Raw genomic sequence first — 18562 nt, 5'->3', positions numbered from 1 at the left:
GCCTTCTGGTCACCTCTGAGTGGAGAGGAACGGGGGAGAGGCCTGGGGTGCTGAGGGAGGGACGGGGGGGAGGGTGGAGGGGCGGGGTGGAGAAGCGGAGGGTGGGTGCTGAGTCGGGTCCAGTGGGGCAGCACGTTTGGGTTTCAGGGCTGGAAAATTCAGTCTGTGGAACTGCTTGCAAGTTCACCTGAGGGGAGGGTTCGGGCAAGGGTTCCTGCTGTGGGGCGAACGGGGCTGGCACCTAGTTTTGTCCTTCTATCTTGACTGTCCTGTGTCCTCACCGCCCCCCACCAGGGGGCCTGCTGACCTCATGTTTCTTGCTGTCTATGCCCTTCTCCCCAGACCTGAACACCAGACTCCCTCCCTTGTGGTTGCGGTCTCACCCTTCCCTCCCTGCTTTTCTTGAACTCAGCCTCTTGCAGTTACCCTGGTGTGGAGAAGCACTGGCCGCCGCCTCACTGAGCCCGCTGCTGAACCCGCTGATGCCCAGGCTGCCCGCCTGTGTCTTGATCGCTGACTTGAGCTCGTAATTCTCCCGAATGAGCCGCACCAGCTTCTTCAGTTCCTCATTTTCCCGCACCAGCCTCTCGATCTGATGCCGAAGCCCCTCATAATTGGTGAGTAGAGACATGCCCCAGGGCAGCAGGAAGGGTGCGGCCCTCAGGAGGACCCTGCACCTGGAGGCTGCCCAGGGCCTCGGGCCTCGCCCGGGCTGGAGGAGGGCACCAGAGTTTGCAAGTCGCAAGGCTGGCCCAGTGGGCCTGGGTATTGTGAGGTCAGAGGCTGCACCTCCTCCGTGCTCTCTCTGCTCTAATAGGCTCAGCTCTCCATGCCTCCAGGCCTATGTGCTGGGCCCCTGCAGCCTCGAATGTTCCACCCCTTCTCTGTCCAGCCAGCTTTCCTCTCAAGGTGCCTCCTCTGTGGAGTTTCCTGGTCCCGCCCTCTAGGCTGCCCCCACGGATGTGTCCTTTGTCACAGCATTTGCCTGGGCCTATGCAGTTAGCTCTTTAGCCCGTTTCACTCACTTCACATCGAGGGCAAGGACTGTGTGACTCGCCAGCATCCAGCAAAGGGCCAGGTGTCGTGAAGGTAGATGACCAGTGAACATCTGTTGAATGAAAACTCGTCACCTTCCTTCCTGGAGAGGGTGCCCTTTCCTGGGGATCTTGCATTTAGTTGTCAGCCTCCTCCTGGTGACATTCTATCTTGGACACCTGGACGCCGGGCTATGCTTTCTTCTAGTCCCAGGTGCTCAGAGACTTTCTGTGGCAGCTTTCCCAGGGGCTCCCGTGTCCAGGTACTCGGCTCCTTGCAGCTTGGTTTCTGTTTCTGTTGACTCAGCTGCCCTATTCCAAATTCCCTGGCGGTGCCCCTCCTGTGCCCGCTCTTCTCTGGATTCTTGAATTTTCTTATTATTCTTCAAGAACCCAAGACTGCATTCCTCATCAGTTTCTAAGAACGCAGATTTCTGAGTCCTTATAGCACTTCCCCGTTTTAGAGCCATCTACTGAGAAATTTGCAGGTCTGACCTTGGCAGGAGTGAGGCCATGTCTTCATGACCTCCACTGGTTCTGCGAGTGTCTGCTCTTGAACAGGAGGAGGTGGTGGCATCTTGGTATAAGCCAGAGTGCTCACGCTTGACAGTAGAGTGGGGGTGAGGACGCAGTCGAAGATCAGCCAGGACTGGGGTCAGTCTGAGCTGAGCATTCTACCTGGACCTCACAATGGGAGGCCTACCCCCACCCTCCTCCGACACCCCAGACTGTAATCGTGGCTGAATCACTCTGGCCCTGGGGACCAGGACTGAGCTTTCTTCAGAGATCTCCTCTCCACATGTTCGGCTCTTAATAGAATATCTCTGCTGGGATTTCCTCCAGCGTGTGAAAATAAGCTTATCATGGTCCAAGCCTCTTCCACCTCCAGTATTATCTCACTGTTGGCCTCTCCTTGGGTGGATGCTTTCTTTGCCGTCTGTGACGGTTACATTTTCTGGGTCAGCTTGGCTGGGCTATGGTGCTGCCTAGGAATTTGGTCAAACACTAGCCTAGTCATTGCTATGAAAGTTGACTTTAAAGTAAAGTAGATTATCCTCAATCATGTGCGTGGGCTTTATCTTGGGTTAACCAACCAAAAGCAATCATTCGAAAGCCTTAAGAAGAGAAAACTGAGGTTTTTCCAGGGAAGAAGTAGTTGTGCCTCAGCACTGTTTTAGAAATTGTCTGAGTTTCCCGTCTGCTGGTCTGCTCTGCAGACTTCGGACTTGCTATTTCCAATTGTGTGAGCCAGTTCCTTAAAATAAATCTCTTAATATGTAAGAACTCTGATACACCATCTGTATTTCCCTTTGTACCAGTACTGCTTTCTTTATATATATATATAGCATCAACTGTATGGAGGGCATTGTGCTAGAAATCAGGGGTTCAATGTCATAATCAGGCATTATTCCCACCTTACTGGCCATATTGAGTACAGAGGAGAGCAGCTGTGAATCGAAAAATCACACATAAATGTCAAATTACTGCTGTGATGAATGTGTGGTGCCCAGAGAAGGTGTGGTGTGTGGGTTAGACCCAGTCAGCTAAGGGCAGCCTTCCCGGAAGAAGTGATGATTGAAATGATACAAGGGAAGTTTCTGGTGGGAGAAGAACTTTCTAGCAGGCATGACAGCCCATACAGAGGCCCTGGGTCAGTGTGCTCCCAGGAAGGGACTGAAAGAGGCTGGCTGAAGTGATGGGCCGGAGGAGGGGAGCTGCTGTGTGTGTGGAGGAGGACAGAGGGCCCAGACTGTGAGCAGGCCTGGCGGCCATGGGACTGTTGATCTTCGTCCTAAGGGCCTCGTGAAAGCTTGAAGGGCTTTAAGAAGGGAGTGTGGGAATGGACTGGAGAGAAAGCCGCTAAGTCGAACACAGTAAGGAGGCCGCCACAGTTACCCAAGCAAGTAACGCAGGTGGCTTGAACACGGGTGGTACCAAGGAGCGAAGTGGATGGGGTTGAGAAAATTTCTGTGGGTACTGGGTGGACTGGTATCCAGCATGGGTGTGAACAGGGACAGCAACACAGTTACTGGTTTGTGTGCTACAGCCTCTGGTGACACCAACCCAGAGGGAACAAGACCAGGTTTAGAGCAAAGACCCCGAATCAGGTTTGGAAGTGCTGCTGAGAGTGGGTGCTGTTGAAGCCTCCAAGGAGTTCATTCAAGGAGGCAATGCTTCCTGCTCCGGTCCCATGGGAGAGCCCGCCGTGTATGCTAGAAAGATATCATTTGAGGCTCATCAGCTTTTAGACGGCAAATGAAGCCACGGGAGTGGGTGAGGTCACCCAGGAATCAGTAAGTCAGAAAGGCAACAGGCTTTAGGCCTCCTGTGCCTCAAAGAGCAGCACAAGCCTGCAGAAGGCACAGGATGGAAGTGCTGCAGGGACTCGCACTCCCCTCGGGCTCTACAGGAGTTCTCTGCAGACAAAACTTCAGTGTTTTCCCACTCACTTATGCTGAGTCAGACAGCCTCTGGTGTTGGGCCACTGGCTTTTGCACAGTTTGTCCCCATTCAGATTTACCTCATTAGATTCTGCTCTGCGTGCCAGCTTGGCGAGGCCCTCAGGGATCTTTGCTCCCGTCTTGGCTGAGGATGCTTTGTAGGTTTAACAAGCTTCCTTTTACAGCCATCTTCTCAAGAAGATGGTTGAAGAACAGGGGCCTTTATTTAACCTGGAGCCCTCTGTCTGCACCCCCTTCACTTCCCATATCCCTTGTGGGGAGGGGTCAGTCCGCATGTGGCCAGCGCACATCGAGCTATATCGGCCGCATGATCATTTCAGTCCTATTTAACCGCAGGTCTGCGGGCTTGCAGTCACATCCTGGTGCTGATGGGGAGCTCCTGGGAGGGATCTGCCCAGTCTGCGCCCCACAGAGTCAGCTGGCTCCTGACTACCAGCACCCTCCACTACTGCTGACAGCCCTAATACCCCCCACCCCAGGCAGATGGTACAGACACCTCCTCCTCTGGGCGAGGCACCGAGGCACCACCCTCCAAGCACCTGGGCTTCCCAGGTCCCCACGACTAGCCCATGCTTCCTGCCTTTTCCCAGCTGTCAAGGTTGGGGTTTGGGGCAGGCTGCCGAGTCTCTGGCCTGCTCTTCCTGCCTCCAGCCTCAGCCTCTCTGCATGCTGCCAAGAGGTCTTTCTGACCCCCTGTTGGATGCAGGCTCCACTTGGGGAAGACAGGTGCTGTTGTGGGAGGACGAGAGTCACAGCACATACTGCTCTGCACCCCTGAGCCCGGGACAGGCCCCAGAACACAATAGGTGCTCAAGAAACACACAAACTTTTTTCCTCTTTTCTCAAAGAATTCCCACCACAGAGCTGGAGAAGGCACGTTGGCTAGTGGTAGAAGCAGGCCAGATGCTAGCTGAGTGTCTGAGGATGAGCCTCTGGGTTTCTGAGGGAACGGCTGCCCCTCCCTGCGTCTAGAGGCCTGGGGAGGCAGTGGCCTGGGAGAAGCAGGGGACCCTGCGCACCAGCCTGGGGTCCTGCCAGCCAGAGTCGGGGAGAAAGCCTCAGAGGAAAACGTCTCCAGGTGCTAGTTAGAGGCAGAGTGTTCTGGGAATGAGACCTTGGTCACCAACGGGGGTCATCCCGTCACCCCTCGTAAAGGGGTGAGTTAGAGGCCAGGACAGGGGCAGGAGGGCCCTGTCAGGCCCTGGAGCCTGGCAGCATCTCCTGTAGTGCCCTCTCTGCCTTTTACGAAGCATCATCTGAGGGCAGCCAGGAGGAGGAGGGCGCGGCAGCATTACAGAGGGGAGGGGCTGGGGACCGGGCTGCTGGGGATGTGTGTGGTTGGGTTCAGGCCCTCGGACTCCAAAAGCCTCAGCCCGGACCTGTGTCACTCCTTACCCTGACCCTCGGTTGATGTCTGCTCCTAGTGCAGACCCCAGCGTGGGAGCCCGCCTCAGGTCCTGCCATCAGCAGCGTCGAGTGATTGCGCATTGGGCCTCAGCGTGGCCATGTGGCCCCAGCGGCCCCCATGTGCGTGCCTCTATCCCTTCATCTGTCGTGGTGGGCGATGTGCTACCTCCTCCCCCCGCTGTGTGAGGCCTGAATGAGGTGACGTGTGTAACACAGCAAGGGCTGTGTCTGGCGCAGGGGAAGAGCTAAATGCATTTTCTCATCAACCCAGAGATCTTGACAGCCTGCCAGGTGCCAGGCACGTTGTGGGGACAGCAGGGAGCAAACAAAGAACCTCTGCTCTCTCTGGCTCCATTTCCATGGCCAGGAGCAGCCCAGGGAAGGGCAGGCCTGAAGCTGGAGGGGGAGAAGAACCCCAGGCTCCCTGGCCCTGTTCCTTGACTGGCGGGCACTCTCAGAGCCTGGGAGGGGAGACAGAGGGTCATGGAGGTGGGGGACCCTAGCCAAGGACTGCCTGCCAGTAAGGGTAAGGGGTGACTGTGGACATTGGCCTTCTGAAACCTCAGCCCCCCATCAGCCGGCTTGTGACGCCGTCTCGTAAGGCTTCTGTCAGGACCGTGCGTCCGGTTATCTGCTCCACTACCGGCATTGCCGCCATCTCTCACCGCTGCAGGGAACCCAGCAGAAGCCTGCTGCCTGCTGGCAGGCACGTGGGCTGCCGACTGAGAGAAGGAGGTGAGGGTGGTGGTGATGCAGGGTGGGAGGAGGAGTGATGTGGGGAAGGCTGAGCAGGTGGGAATGAGGCCCGCAGTGCAGAGAGGTCAGAGGGCCTCTCTAACAGGCAGCTCTTGGGAGGAGACTAGAGCCGGATGTGGGACAGGAAGTGAGGGTGTTGAGGGCAAAACCTTCCTGATGGAGGGACAGCCAGTGCAAAGGCCCTGTGCATGCGAGCAGCTGGGGTGCACTTTTGAAGACCAGCCATCAGGCCTGCAAGGTGGAGGGGAATGAGCCTTGAAGACAGAGGTGGCCACGTAGAGACAGAGGCGAGGTGTCGAGGGGAACACAGGGACTTTGGATCTTACACCTGGTGAGAGGCTGAGGCTCGGAGGGTTTTGAATGGAAGAAGGAGCTTAACAGACAGTTCACATGATTATATGACCTGGGACTGGGGCTGCAGGATCCTCGTCACTGCTAGGTCCTTGGGTCCACTTCCAGCACTTCCTGGGCTCTAAGTGAGCCCTGCAGAGCAAATTCACTGGCCCTGCCACCTCCCTCGCTCCTCGGCCTCTGGGTAAAGTCCAGACATCCCCGCCTGCCCGCACCTCCCCACCTGCACCCCCTCGCACACACCGACTTCTGCCTGCCGCATGCCTCCCCAGCCCTTGCACAGCTCCTGAACCGAGTCCATCCCTGCTCCGGGTGCCTCTGCGACAGGCCCTGGCCAGCCCTGCAGCTGAGGGCAGATCCGCTCCCAGCCCTCAGCTCAGCCCAATCTGGAGTAGAACAGTTGGGGGCCTTTCATCAGGAGTCTCTGTGAGCATGGAGGGAAGTGGCAGGGGACAGGGCCACCTGGTTTTAGGCCTGAATCTGGAGAGCAGTGTTTAAATCTTCGCTCGCCTTTTGCCGGCTGGCTGGGAGAAACACCATGAGGTCACGGCAGGCAGGGCTGTCTGTCACCTTTGGGGAGTGAGTTTGTCTTAAAAGTCAGATGACCCAGAGGTGAGGTCAGGGTCTGCATGCTCGACATCCAGTTGCGGTGACAGACTTTGGACACTTGGGGTCTTCATCTGCCTACGCTCAGGGCTCACAGAGGAATAGCTGCTGTAAGGGGAGCAACTTGAGGCCGGCAAGCACACACCAGGGTGCTCTGATAAGGTCACCAAGCTGAGGGTCAGATAGTGGGATTGACACAGGATTAGAGCCCAACCCGGGGGTATTGGCCATCCTAGTCATCTGCCACTCAGGCCTCCTTGCCCTTGGCCCAGAGGCCTCCCCAGCTCCCATGCCTGCAAGTGAGTCCTGGGTGAGGGTCTGGGCCTGAGGTCAGCTTGTTCACCGTCACCTGGGCTCTGGCTGGATCTGGGTGGCACACCTGGCCCTACTTCTTCCTGTGAATTTTTTTGGCCAGCCCTTACTGCCTGGTCCAGTATCCTTGCCTGGAAAATCTCAGGACCGAGGACAGAGGAGCCTGGTGGGCTGTAGTCCATTGGGTCACAAAGAGTCGGGCACCACTGAGTGACTAACACTTACACTTACTGCCTGGTCCTAGGAACATGTCTCTTCTCTTTTCCCTTCTGCAGCGGACGAGAAGTAAAGACTTTCCCAAACCAGTTTCCTCAGAATCTGCCGTGGAGTCCTGGGTTTGTGACCTGAGCCCCTTTCTAGAGCTAGGCTCATTTGCTTGGTGGTGGTGACGGACACCTACTTAGGCTGATCAATGTTCATCCTCCCTGCTCCAACCCTCTCTCCCTAGCATCTTCCACCACAGCGCTTCTGGTCGACATCCCTCAGGTGGGAGACTCTGATCCCAGGATCCTCTTCAGCCTGTGTGGGTCCTTGAGCCACAGCCTGAGGAATTTCATGATACAATTTTATGACGTTGTTGTTATTATTTAGTCTCTAAGCCGTGTCAGACTTTTTTGCAACCCTTTGGATCACAGCCCACCAGGGCTTCTCTGTCCATTGGGTGAGTACCCTTGGTTCAGCTGGATCTCTTTGTGGTGTTACTGAAAAAACCTGGTTATAGGAGGGAATCCTAAAAAAATACAGTTTTGCTAAAATGCTTGTTTTGAAAATGTGAATTTGTTTCAACATGATTGATATATTTGGGAACAATTTGAACACAGGCAGATTTATTTTTCTCTCTTTTTGGCTGCACTGTGTGGCACGCGGGATCTAAGTTCCCTGACCAGGGATTGAACCCATGCCCTCTGCAGTAGATGCCTGGAGTCTTCACCACTGGACCTCCCAGGAAGTCTCAAACTTCCTTTGTTTATGTGCAATTTTGTTTATGAGAAATAGGTGGAAACAGAAAGTAAAAACTGCACCCAGCTGAATGAACAACCACCTAGAGATGTGCAGGACACACACCTCAGACATCCGCCAGCTGCTTCAGTTCACCAGTCAGCACCATGCTGAGCCACACCCCGACATCCATGTTACAGTTTCCCATCCGATTTCAGACACTTCGCAATAATCCACAAGCCACAACCTTTCCCCACCCACGTCTGTAAACTGGCTTCACGTCTTCTTCAAGGTAAATCCCACATTTATTGTAGTATTCCTGTATTTCTTAACCACGTAACATAAGTAAACCTGTGCTGTCCTTTTTATCACGTTAAGACTTTCCGAGTGTATCGTTGGTGACATTTCTGAGTACTGTGCTTCTAGCCCCGTTTTCCTCGGAAGCCTCGTGGCATTTCTTGTGCTGGTTGCACACGGCGGGGCTGCTGCTGGACTCTGGTGGTTCCTGAGCCCCTGGAAGCCATGGCCTGTGAACTGGCACTCAGCATCCTGCCTGCTGCCTCCCGCCGTCTCCGGGATGGAGTGCTCCTCCGGGCGGCCGGGACACTCTCCCGGGCCTCTTGAGAGAATCACCGGTGGGAGGACTAATCCTTTTTCTGTGAGTGTCTCCTGCACAGTGAGGGAGCCCTCGCGTTGCCACCGCACCCCCACACTGGACCCAGACAGTGCTGTGTGCTCTTTAATGCACAAGGCAACCCAACAAGGACGAGACTTATTGAGCTGTGTGCCATGTACCCTGCTGGGCATCAGGTGACTGTGGCGGCACCACATACATTACGGAAAATTACAGTAAGTGGGGCACACACGTGGCAGGCGAGGGCTTGACTGGGGACCCTGAGGCAAAGGCCGTCTGGCCCTGGTGGGGCATCAGGGCCTCATCCCAGAGGAATGACTTCTGAAGATCTCATCTCTCAGAAGGAGCCAAGTTAGTGGGCTGTTGTGGTCCTCTGTGGTCCTGAGGACACGAAGGGGAAGGTACAGAGGCCCGGAGTCCAGGCAGATTGGTGCAGGTGAGGTGTGCAGAGGAGGAACTGGGGGGCGCTGAGCGGTCACCAGGGGCAGACCACTCAGGGCCCTGAGGACCCTCAGAAAGCATGGACTGTATCCTGGGCTGTGGGTGGTGGGGAGGACTGTACCTTTGAAAGTGTGTGTATTGGCTTCCTCAGCTGTCACATGGACAGTGTGATGTCAATACCAAAATGTTGAGCCCTCCTGGGCTGTGCTGGGCAGTCCAGCACCACATTTGCTCTGCCCAAACTGGGAAGTGTCCCTGTGAGAAACTCTGCATCTTCAATGAGCAGTCAACAAAGAATATTTTAGTTTCAAATGTAGTTTTAATTACTGTTAATTTTGAGTTTAGTTATTTTGTGGTCAGAGAACAATTTGTTATAATATTGTTCCATGTAACTGTCATTCTTTCATTTTGATATGTACAATAGTTTATATATCCATAACCAAGGGAACATTTCATGCAAAGATGAGCTCGATAAAGGACAGAAATGGTATGGACCTAACAGAAGCAGAAGATGTTAAGAAGAGGTGGCAAGAATACACAGAAGAACTGTACAAAAAAGATCTTAACGACCCAGATAATCACAATGGTGTGATCACTCACCTAGAGCCAGACATCCTGGAATGTGAAGTCAAGTGGGCCTTAGAAAGCATCACTACGAACAAAACTAGTGGAGGTGATAGAATTCCAGTTGAGCTATTCCAAATCCTGAAGGATGATGCTGTGAAAGTGCTGCACTCAATATGCCAGCAAATTTGGAAAACTCAGCAGTGGCCACACGACTGGAAAAGGTCGGTTTTCATTCCAATCCCAAAGAAAGGCAATACCAAAGAATGCTCAAACTACTGCACAATTGCACTCATCTCACATGCTAGTAAACTAATGCTCAAAATTCTCCAAGCCAGGCTTCAGCAATACGTGAACTGTGAACTTCCAGATGTTCAAGCTGGATTTTGAAAAGGCAGAGGAACCAGAGATCAAATTGCCAGCATCCGCTGGATCATGGAAAAAGCAAGAGTTCCAGAAAAACATCTATTTCTGCTTTATTGACTATGCCAAAGCCTTTGACTGTGTGGACCACAACAAACTCTGGAAAATTCTTCAAGAGATGGGAATACCAGACCACCTGACCTGCCTCTTGAGAAATCTGTATGCAGGTCAGGAAGCAACAGTTAGAACTGGACATGGAACAACAGACTGGTTCCAAATAGGAAAAGGAGTACGTCAAGGCTGTATATTGTCACCCTGCTTATTTAACTTATATGCAGAGTACATCATGAGAAACGCTGGACTGGAAGAAACACAAGCTGGAATCAAGATTGCTGGGAGAAATATCAATAACCTCAGATATGCAGATGACACCACCCTTATGGCAGAAAGTGAAGAGGAACTCAAAAGCCTCTTGATGAAAGTGAAAGTGGAGAGTGAAAAAGTTGGTTTAAAGCTCAACATTCAGAAAACTAAGATCATGGCATCCGGTCCCATCACTTCATGGGAAATAGATGGGGAAACAGTGGAAACAGTGTCAGACTTTATTTTTGGGGGGTCCAAAATCACTGCAGATGGTGACTGCAGCCATGAAATTAAAAGACACTTACTCCTTGGAAGGAAAGTTATGACCAACCTAGACAGCATATTCAAAAGCAGAGACATTACTTTGCCAACAAAGGTTCGTCTAGTCAAGGCTATGGTTTTTCCTGTGGTCACGTATGGATGTGAGAGTTAGACTGTGAAGAAGGCTGAGCACCGAAGAATTGATGCTTTTGAACTGTGGTGTTGGAGAAGACTCTTGAGAGTCTCTTGGACTGCAAGGAGATCCAACCAATCCATGGTGAAGGAGATCAGCCCTGGGATTTCTTTGGAAGGAATGACGCTAAAGCTGAAACTCCAGTACTTTGGCCACCTCATGCGAAGAGTTGACTCATTGGAAAAGACTCTGATGCTGGGAGGGATTGGGGGCAGGAGGAGAAGGGGACAACAGAGGATGAGATGGCTGGATGGCATCACCGACTCGATGGATGTGAGTCTGAGTGAACTCTGGGAGTTGGTGATGGACAGGGATGCCTGGCGTGCTGCGATTCATGGGGTCACAAAGAGTCAGACACGACTGAGTGACTGATCTGATCTGATCTGATCTGATGGCTGAGTAGTATTCTGTTATATAACTATCACAATGAGTGTATTCCTTTACCTGTCCCTGGACATTTTAGTCAAATTTTTTTTGGTTATTATGAATAAAGCTTCTATGGACACTTGTATAGTATATAAGTCTTTGGATAAAAATATAGGAATAGAACTGCTAGATCATACAGTTCAGTTCAGTTCAGTCGCTCAGTCGTGTCTGACTCTGCAACCCCCATGGACTGCAGCATGCCGGGCTTCCCTGTCCATCACCAACTCCCAGAGTTTACTCAAACTCATGTCCGTCGAGTCGGTGGTGCCATCCAACCGTCTCATCCTCTGTCGTCCCCTCCTCCTCCTGTCTTCAATCTTTCCCGGCATCAAGGGTCTTTTCAAATGAGTCAGTTCTTCACATCAGGTGGCCAAAGTATTGGAGTTTTAGCTTCAGCATCAGTCAGTCCTTCCAATGAATATTCAGGACTGATTTCCTTTAGGATAGACTGGTTTGATCTCCTTGCAGTCCAAGGGACTCTCAAGAGTCTTCTCCAACACCACAGTTCAAAACCATCAATTCTTCGGCACTCAGCTTTCTTTATAGTCCAACTCTCACATCCACCAGGGTTCCCTGGTGGCTCAGAAGGTAAAGCATCTGCCTGCAATGCAGAGACCTGGGTTCAATCCCTGGGTTGGGAAGATCCCCTGGAGAAGGAAATGGCAACCCAATCCAGTATTCTTGCCTAGAGAATCCCATGGACGGAGGAACCTGGTAGGCTACAGTCCACAGGGTCGCAAAGAGTTGGGCACGACTGAGTGACTTCATTTCATTTCACTTCTTCACTGAAAAAACTATAGCTTTGACTAGACGGACCTTTGTCAGCAAAGTAATGTCTCTGCTTTTTAATATTCTGTCTAGCTTTGTCATGGCTTTTCTTCCAAGGAGCAAGCGTCTTTTAATTTCATGGCTACAGTCACCATCTGTAATGGTTTTGGAGTCCAAGAAAATAATGTCTGTCACTGTTTCCCCATCTATTTGCCATGAAGTAATGGGGCCAGATGCCATGATCTTTGTTTTTTGAATGTTAAGCTTTAAGTCAGCTTTTTCACTTCCTCTCTAACTTTCATCAAGAGGCTCTTTAGTTCTTCTTTGCTTTCTGCCACAAGGGTGGTGTCATCTGCATGTCTGAGGTTACTGATATTTCTCCCAGCAATCTTGATTCAAGCTTGTGCTTTATCCAGCTCAGCATTTCACATGATGTATTCTGCACATTTCTTTGCATTGATGACTGAGGAAGGCTTTCTTATCTCTCCTTGCTATTCTTTGGAACTCTGCATTCAGATGGGTATATCTTTCCTTTTCTCCTTTGTCTTTTGCTTCTCTTCTTTTCTCAGCAATTTGTAAGGCCTCCTCAGACAACCATTTTGCCTTTTTGCATTTCTTTTTCTTGGGGATGGTCTTGATCACTGCCTCCTGTACAATGTCACGAACCTCTGTTCATAATTCTTCAGGCACTCTATCAGATCTAATCCATTGAATCTACTTCTCACTTCCACTGTAAGGGATTTGACTTAGGTCATATCTGAATGGTCTAGTGGTTTTCCCTACTTTCTTCAATTTAAGTCTGAATTTGCCAATAAGCAGTTCGTGATCTGAGCCACAGTCAGCTTCCAGTCTTGTTTTTGCTGACTGTATAGAGCTTCTCCATCTTTGGCTGCAAATAATATAATTAATCTGATCTCAGTATTGACCGTCTGGTGATGTCCATGTATAGAGTCTTCTCTTGTGTTGTTGGAAGAAGGTGTTTTCTATGACCAATGTGTTCTCTTGACAATCTCTGTTAGCCTTTGCCTGCTTTATTTCGTACTCCAAGGCCAAACTTGCCTGTTATTCCAGGTAGCCCTTGAATTCCTACTTTTGCATTCCAGTCCCCTATGATGAAAAGAACACCTTTTTTTTGGTGTTAAGTCCTAGAAGGTCTTGTAGATCATCAAAGAACCATTCAACTTCAGTTTCTTCGGCATTTACTGGTTAAAGCATAGACTTGGATTACCGTGATACTGAATGGTTTGCCTTGGAAACGAACAGAGATCATTCTGTCATTTTTGAGATTGCACCCAAGGACTGCATTTTGGACTCTTTTGTTGACTATGAGGGCTACTCCATCTCTTCTAAGGGGTTCTTGCTCACAGTAGTAGATACAATGGTCATCTGAATTAAATTTTCCCATTCCAGTCTATTTTAGTTCATTGATTCCCAAAATGTCAATGTTCACTCTTGCCATCTCCTGTTTGACCACTTCCAATTTACCTCGATTCATGGACCTAACATTCCAGGTTCCTATGCAATATTGTTCTTTGTAGCATTGGACTTTACTTCCATCACCAGTCACATCCACATCTGGGTGTTGTCTTTGCTTTGGCTCCGTCTATTCATTCCTTCTGGAGTTATTTCTCCACTCCTCTCCAGTAGCATATTGGGCACCTACCGACCTGGGGATCATCTTTCTGTGTCATATCTTTTTGCCTTTTCATACTGTTCATGGAGTTCTCAAGGCAAGAATACTGACGTGGTTTGCCATTTCCTTCTTCAGAGAACCATATCTTGTCAGAACTCTCCACCATGACCCATCCGTCTTGGGTGGCCCTACACGGCATGGCTCATAGTTTCACTGAGTTAGACAAGGCTGTGGTCCATGTGATCAGTTTGGTTAGTTTTCTGTGATTGTGGTTTTCATTCTGTAAATATCTGTTATAAACTGCCAGATTGTTTTCCAAAGTGGTTATATTATTTTACTTTTCCATCAACAGTAAATGAGAATTCCAGTTGCTCTACATCTTTGGCAGTATGCTAATGTAAATCTTTTAATTTTAGCTGTTCTACTGAATGTAGAGTGGTATTTCATTGTGGTTTTAAATTGCATGTCCTTGATGGCTAATGATTTTGAAAACAATTCATGTGCTTACTGGCCGTTTGCGTATCTTCTTTTTTATATGTAGTTTTTAAACTTGATATATTGTATTTTCATTTTTATTCAATTAAGGAAATTTTCTCTTTTTTTTGGCTTAGAGGCTTGCGGGATCTTAGTTCCCTGATAAAGGATCAAACCTGCACCCCCTGCAGTGGAAGCACAGAGTCAACCACCGGACTGCCGGTGAAATTCCTATGTATCTTCTTTTATGAGCTTCCTAAAATTTTTTGCCCATCTAAAAAAAATTAGGTTGAGTGTCTTCTAATTATGACATTCCCTGGTGGCTCAGAGGTAAAGAAACTGCCTGCTAATGCAGGAGACTGGGTTGGGAAGATCCCCTGGAGCAGGAAATGGCAGCCCACTCCAGTATTCTTGCCTGGAGAATCCCATGGACAGGGGAGCCTCGTGCACTACAGCCCACGGGGCTGCAAAAGAGTCAGACAGGACTTAGCGACTGAACAACAACAACACTTGTACATCTGGATACAACTGTAACCCTTTGCAAATACATGTATTGCAAATATTTTCTGCAAGCTGTGGCTTGTCATTTTATTTCCTTTTCAAGAGCAAAAGCTTTTAAGTTTATCAAAAAATTTTTTAAATGGTCTGTGCTTTTTGTGTCCTATTTAGGAAATCTGTCTACATTTTATCTAGAAGTTTTTATAATTTTAGCTTTCATATTTAGGTCCATGGTCCATTTCAAGCTAATTTTTGTATCTGTTGTAAGGTAAGGGTGGAGGTTCTTTCTCTTTAATATCGATATCTAATAGTTCTATTACCATTTGTTTAAAGAAATGTGTGTAGTATATTTCTGGATTTTCTATTCTGTCCGCTGATCTGTGTGTTTCCCTTGCTACTGCTAAGTCGCTTCAGTCGTGTCCGACTCTGTGCGACCCCATGGACTGCAGCCCACCAGGCTTCTCCATCCATGGGATTCTCCAGGCAAGAACACTGGAGTGGGTTGCCATTTCCTTCTCCAATGCATGAAAGTGGAAAGTGAAAGTGAAGTCGATCAGTCGCTCAGTCGTGTCTGACTCTTAGCGACCCCATGGACTGTAGCCCACCAGGCTCCTCCGCCCATGGGATTTTCTGGGCAACAGTACTGGAGTGGGGTGCCATTGCCTTCTCCCATTAGGACACTATTATACTGTCTCAATCATTACAGCTTTACAGAACATTTTGAAATCAGGTCCTCCAACCTTGTTCCTTTTCAAAATTGTTTCGGCTTTTTGAAGTCTTTCATGTTTCCATACATACTTAAGGTGTTTGTCAATGTCTACAATAAAACCTGATAGGATTTTCATTGGAATTGTGTTGATTTTCTAGGTCAACCTGGAAAGAACTGATATCCCTATTGAGTCTGATGCATGAACCTGGTACATCTCTCTATTTATCTTTCAAAATCTCAGAAATGTTTTGTAGTTTTCCGTAGACTTGCATTGCACGTATTTTGTTGTTTATCACTGTGAAGAAACGTAGCAGACCTGAGACTGCCACCCTCAGAAAGGTCTGCTTGGCCTTGGTCATCTGGGAATTTGATTTCGGAGAGTTCCCATAGTTCTCCGAACTGATAAACTGATAAGAATGGCTCGCTGTGCCCAACTCTTGGTTCAAACAATGTGGCTTATGCTGAGCTTGTGATTTCCTTCTGAGAGTCTGGAATTTGGGTTGCTGCTGGGCAGAGGGCGCCTGTGTGACCAGCCCCCTATGAGAAGCTTCGGCACTGGGTTTCTAATATGCTTCCTTCATAGACAACATTGCACACGTATTGTCCCAACTCATTGCTCAGAGAATTAAGTTCATGCTGTGTGACTCCACAGGGAGAGACTCCTAAAAGCTTGCACTGGGTTTCCTTCACATTTTGCCCCAAGTCTTTTTTCTGTGCGGATTTTGCTTCATATCTTTTCTGTGCAATAAATCATTGCCATGAGCAGGAGTATAGCTGAATCCTGAGTTCTAATGAATCAACAAACCTGAGAGTGATCTTAGGGAGCCTCTGCCATAATCTCTATGCATTCTATGGTTTTGTGATATACATAGAGTTTTATTTTTTTTATGTTTGTGGCTATGTATAGTTTATGATTTTTTATTGTTGACCTGTATCCATGAACTTGTCAAACTCTTTTGTTAGTCCTAGTAGGTTTTCGGTAGATTTCTTAGAATTTTCTATGTACATGATCATGTTGCTATAGATAAACACATCTTTTTTCCTTGTCCTGTTGTGCTGGTTGGGGCCTCCAGTATAATCTTTTGCTATTGTTTTTGAGGAAACCTTTAGATGTCTTTATTGCTTGGGGGGCAGGGCCTGGGTATGGGCAGTCAGCTTCCTCTTCCCCATCACAGGTGTCCTGTGGGTGGTACTGTGCTTCCAGGCACAGATGGTGGCCACATGGTTGCAGACCGTGGTCCGTGTGCTGGATTCCTACTTCACAACGACCTCAACGACTTTGCCACTGTCCGTCCTGTGGAGAATCCACCTGTTGTAGCAGACGGTGTCTCAGGGCCGCAGATGACTGGGTTCCGAGCCAGGCGTCTGCTGGATCCTCTTCATCAGGAGGCTGCAGCAGTTCCGCGAGACCATCCATGCTAACGCAGGGACCTGGCAGCAGAAAAGGTGCCCGTGTCTAAGAGTCCCCTTTTTATAAGGACACCAGTTGTGTTGGATTAGGGGCCACCTTACTCCAGCACAATTGTATATTTTTTTTTCCCCAAATAGAAGTATAGTTGATTTACAATGCTGTGTTAGTTTAAGGTGTACATCAGAGTGATTCAGTTATATATGTATAATGCACACGCATGCTCAGTTACTTCAGTCATGTCCGGCTCTGTAGCCAGACTGTAGCCTACCAGGCTCCTCTGTCCATGGGATTCTCTAGGCAAGAATACTGGAGTGGATTGTCATACCCTCCTCCAGGGGATCTTCCTAACCCAGGGATCAAACCCACATCTCTATGTCTCCTGCATTGGCAGGTGGGTTCTTTACCACTAGGGCCACCTGGGAAGCCCCTCAGCTCGCTGGAGTCAAACCCTGTTTCTGGATTGTTCACATCCTTGATTCCTGGTTCACCTTAAGGAGCGGCAGATGGCTCCTCAGCAATCACTGTGGGGGTGGCGGCATCTGCTAGGCCGCAGGCATCACGTTCCCTTTTGGGAGCCCTCACTCACATTTGGAGGCCCGAAATAGCTGATGGCTGTGACATTTCTTGCCCACCGATATGGCAGGAAATCTTTCATTTCACAAGGCCTTCTTTAGTAGCATAGATGGGAGTTGAGATGTTCAGCTATGTGTGTGTGTGTGTGTGTGTGTGTGTGTGTATGGTGGGCGTTGTTTGAATCTGGGGAGTTCTTCAAGGTCCCCAGTTCCTGACAAGCCCAAGACAAAGCAGAACTCAGGAACACAGAACGTTTTGGCGGCAGATGGGCCAAGCCGTGCTGCTGCCTGGGGCGCAGCATCTGGGCCCGGTGGGAGAGGGCTGCCTGGGGAGCCGCAGCACCTGCCATCAGTGCCTCCCCTCCCAGCGCCCCACGCCCGCCAGGCCAGGCCCTCACTGTGGGCCTCGCTGATTTTCCTGCCTTTACTCAAACCACTTCCAGGCTCTTCACTGAAAGGTCCCAGTGGTTCATCCCTGCATGCAGAAGAGTTCGAACTCGAGTTCTGCGTCCACAGCTGACACACCGACCTCGACCCTCCACTATGCTGTCACCTCCTCGCTGTTTCACCTGCTCCCCCAGATAGGCCTCCGCAAGTTTCCTGGGCTTTCAGTTCTGCTGCCTACACTCCTCAAGTGCTTCCCACTGATGCTGATGCTGACCAGAGTCCAGAGTCTGCAGCCCTCCTGCCCGGTCCTGGGGCAGTTGGTGCATGGGTGGCTCATGCCACATAGAGTTCCCCACTCCTTCCACGGTCTACACCAATGGCACACCCACTCTGGACTAGATGCTGGCCTGAGAGTCAGGATGCGCAGGTCGCGCGCCTGTCCTGAAGGCTCCTCCAGCTCCAGAGGCTGAGGGCAGCACTGGTTAGCAGGGCAGGTGGCACAGGGCACCTGCGGGCTGCTGAGCTCATGGGGTCCTGTGCTGCCCACATGGTGCTTTTCGAAAGCAGGTGCAGTGATGATGCTGATACTCTGTGTCCTATAATCTTCTTTAAAAAATACAGATTGATTTGGCTGTGCCGGGTCTTAGCTGTGGCGCAGGGACCTTTGGTTGCGGTGTGGGAACCCTTAGTTGCTGGATGTGGGATCCAGTTCCCTGACTGGAGATGGAACCGCCAGCACTGGGAGCATGGAGTCTTCACCTCTGGAGCACCAGGGAAGTCCCATGCGTCGTTTAATCTGAAAGCATGAATGGACTTACTGATCAGTCATGTAAATAAACATTTTGAAGAATAAAGTAGTCCTCCTCAAGGCTCCAGAGGAAGCCCACCGACACCCTGTCCCTGGGTGTCTTACACAGTAAGACAGGCTTACTGTGTATTTGTTGGGGGGCCCAGGAGGGGGGCCCAGGAAGGACTTGTTTGGGTGAATGGGGTGGGGC

At 50.1% G+C, this 18562-nt stretch overlaps 1 long non-coding RNA gene across 3 annotated transcripts; it reads left to right on the top strand.

The window, feature by feature from the left end:
- The first annotated feature begins 405 nt into the window (after nucleotides 1-405).
- LOC147359832 (uncharacterized) lies at nucleotides 406-18418 on the top strand. Of its 3 annotated transcripts, none has more exons than XR_015141285.1 (3): nucleotides 406-617; nucleotides 7925-8159; nucleotides 8294-8937. It is a non-coding gene; the product is annotated as an uncharacterized LOC147359832 (long non-coding RNA). The 3 variants fall into 3 exon arrangements; XR_015141286.1 differs by lacking the exons at nucleotides 7925-8159; nucleotides 8294-8937 and adding exons at nucleotides 16370-16640; nucleotides 17621-18418 and having other exon boundaries at nucleotides 413-617; XR_015141284.1 differs by lacking the exon at nucleotides 8294-8937 and having other exon boundaries at nucleotides 413-617; nucleotides 7925-8244.
- The last annotated feature ends 144 nt before the right edge of the window (nucleotides 18419-18562 follow it).

Source organism: Bos grunniens, chromosome 14 (assembly GCF_055505025.1).
Source record: "Bos grunniens cultivar Pamir isolate PY7600 chromosome 14, Bosgru_T2T1.0, whole genome shotgun sequence".
Taxonomy (NCBI): Eukaryota; Metazoa; Chordata; class Mammalia; order Artiodactyla; family Bovidae; genus Bos; species Bos grunniens.
This window is presented reverse-complemented; position numbering and strand designations above follow the sequence as displayed.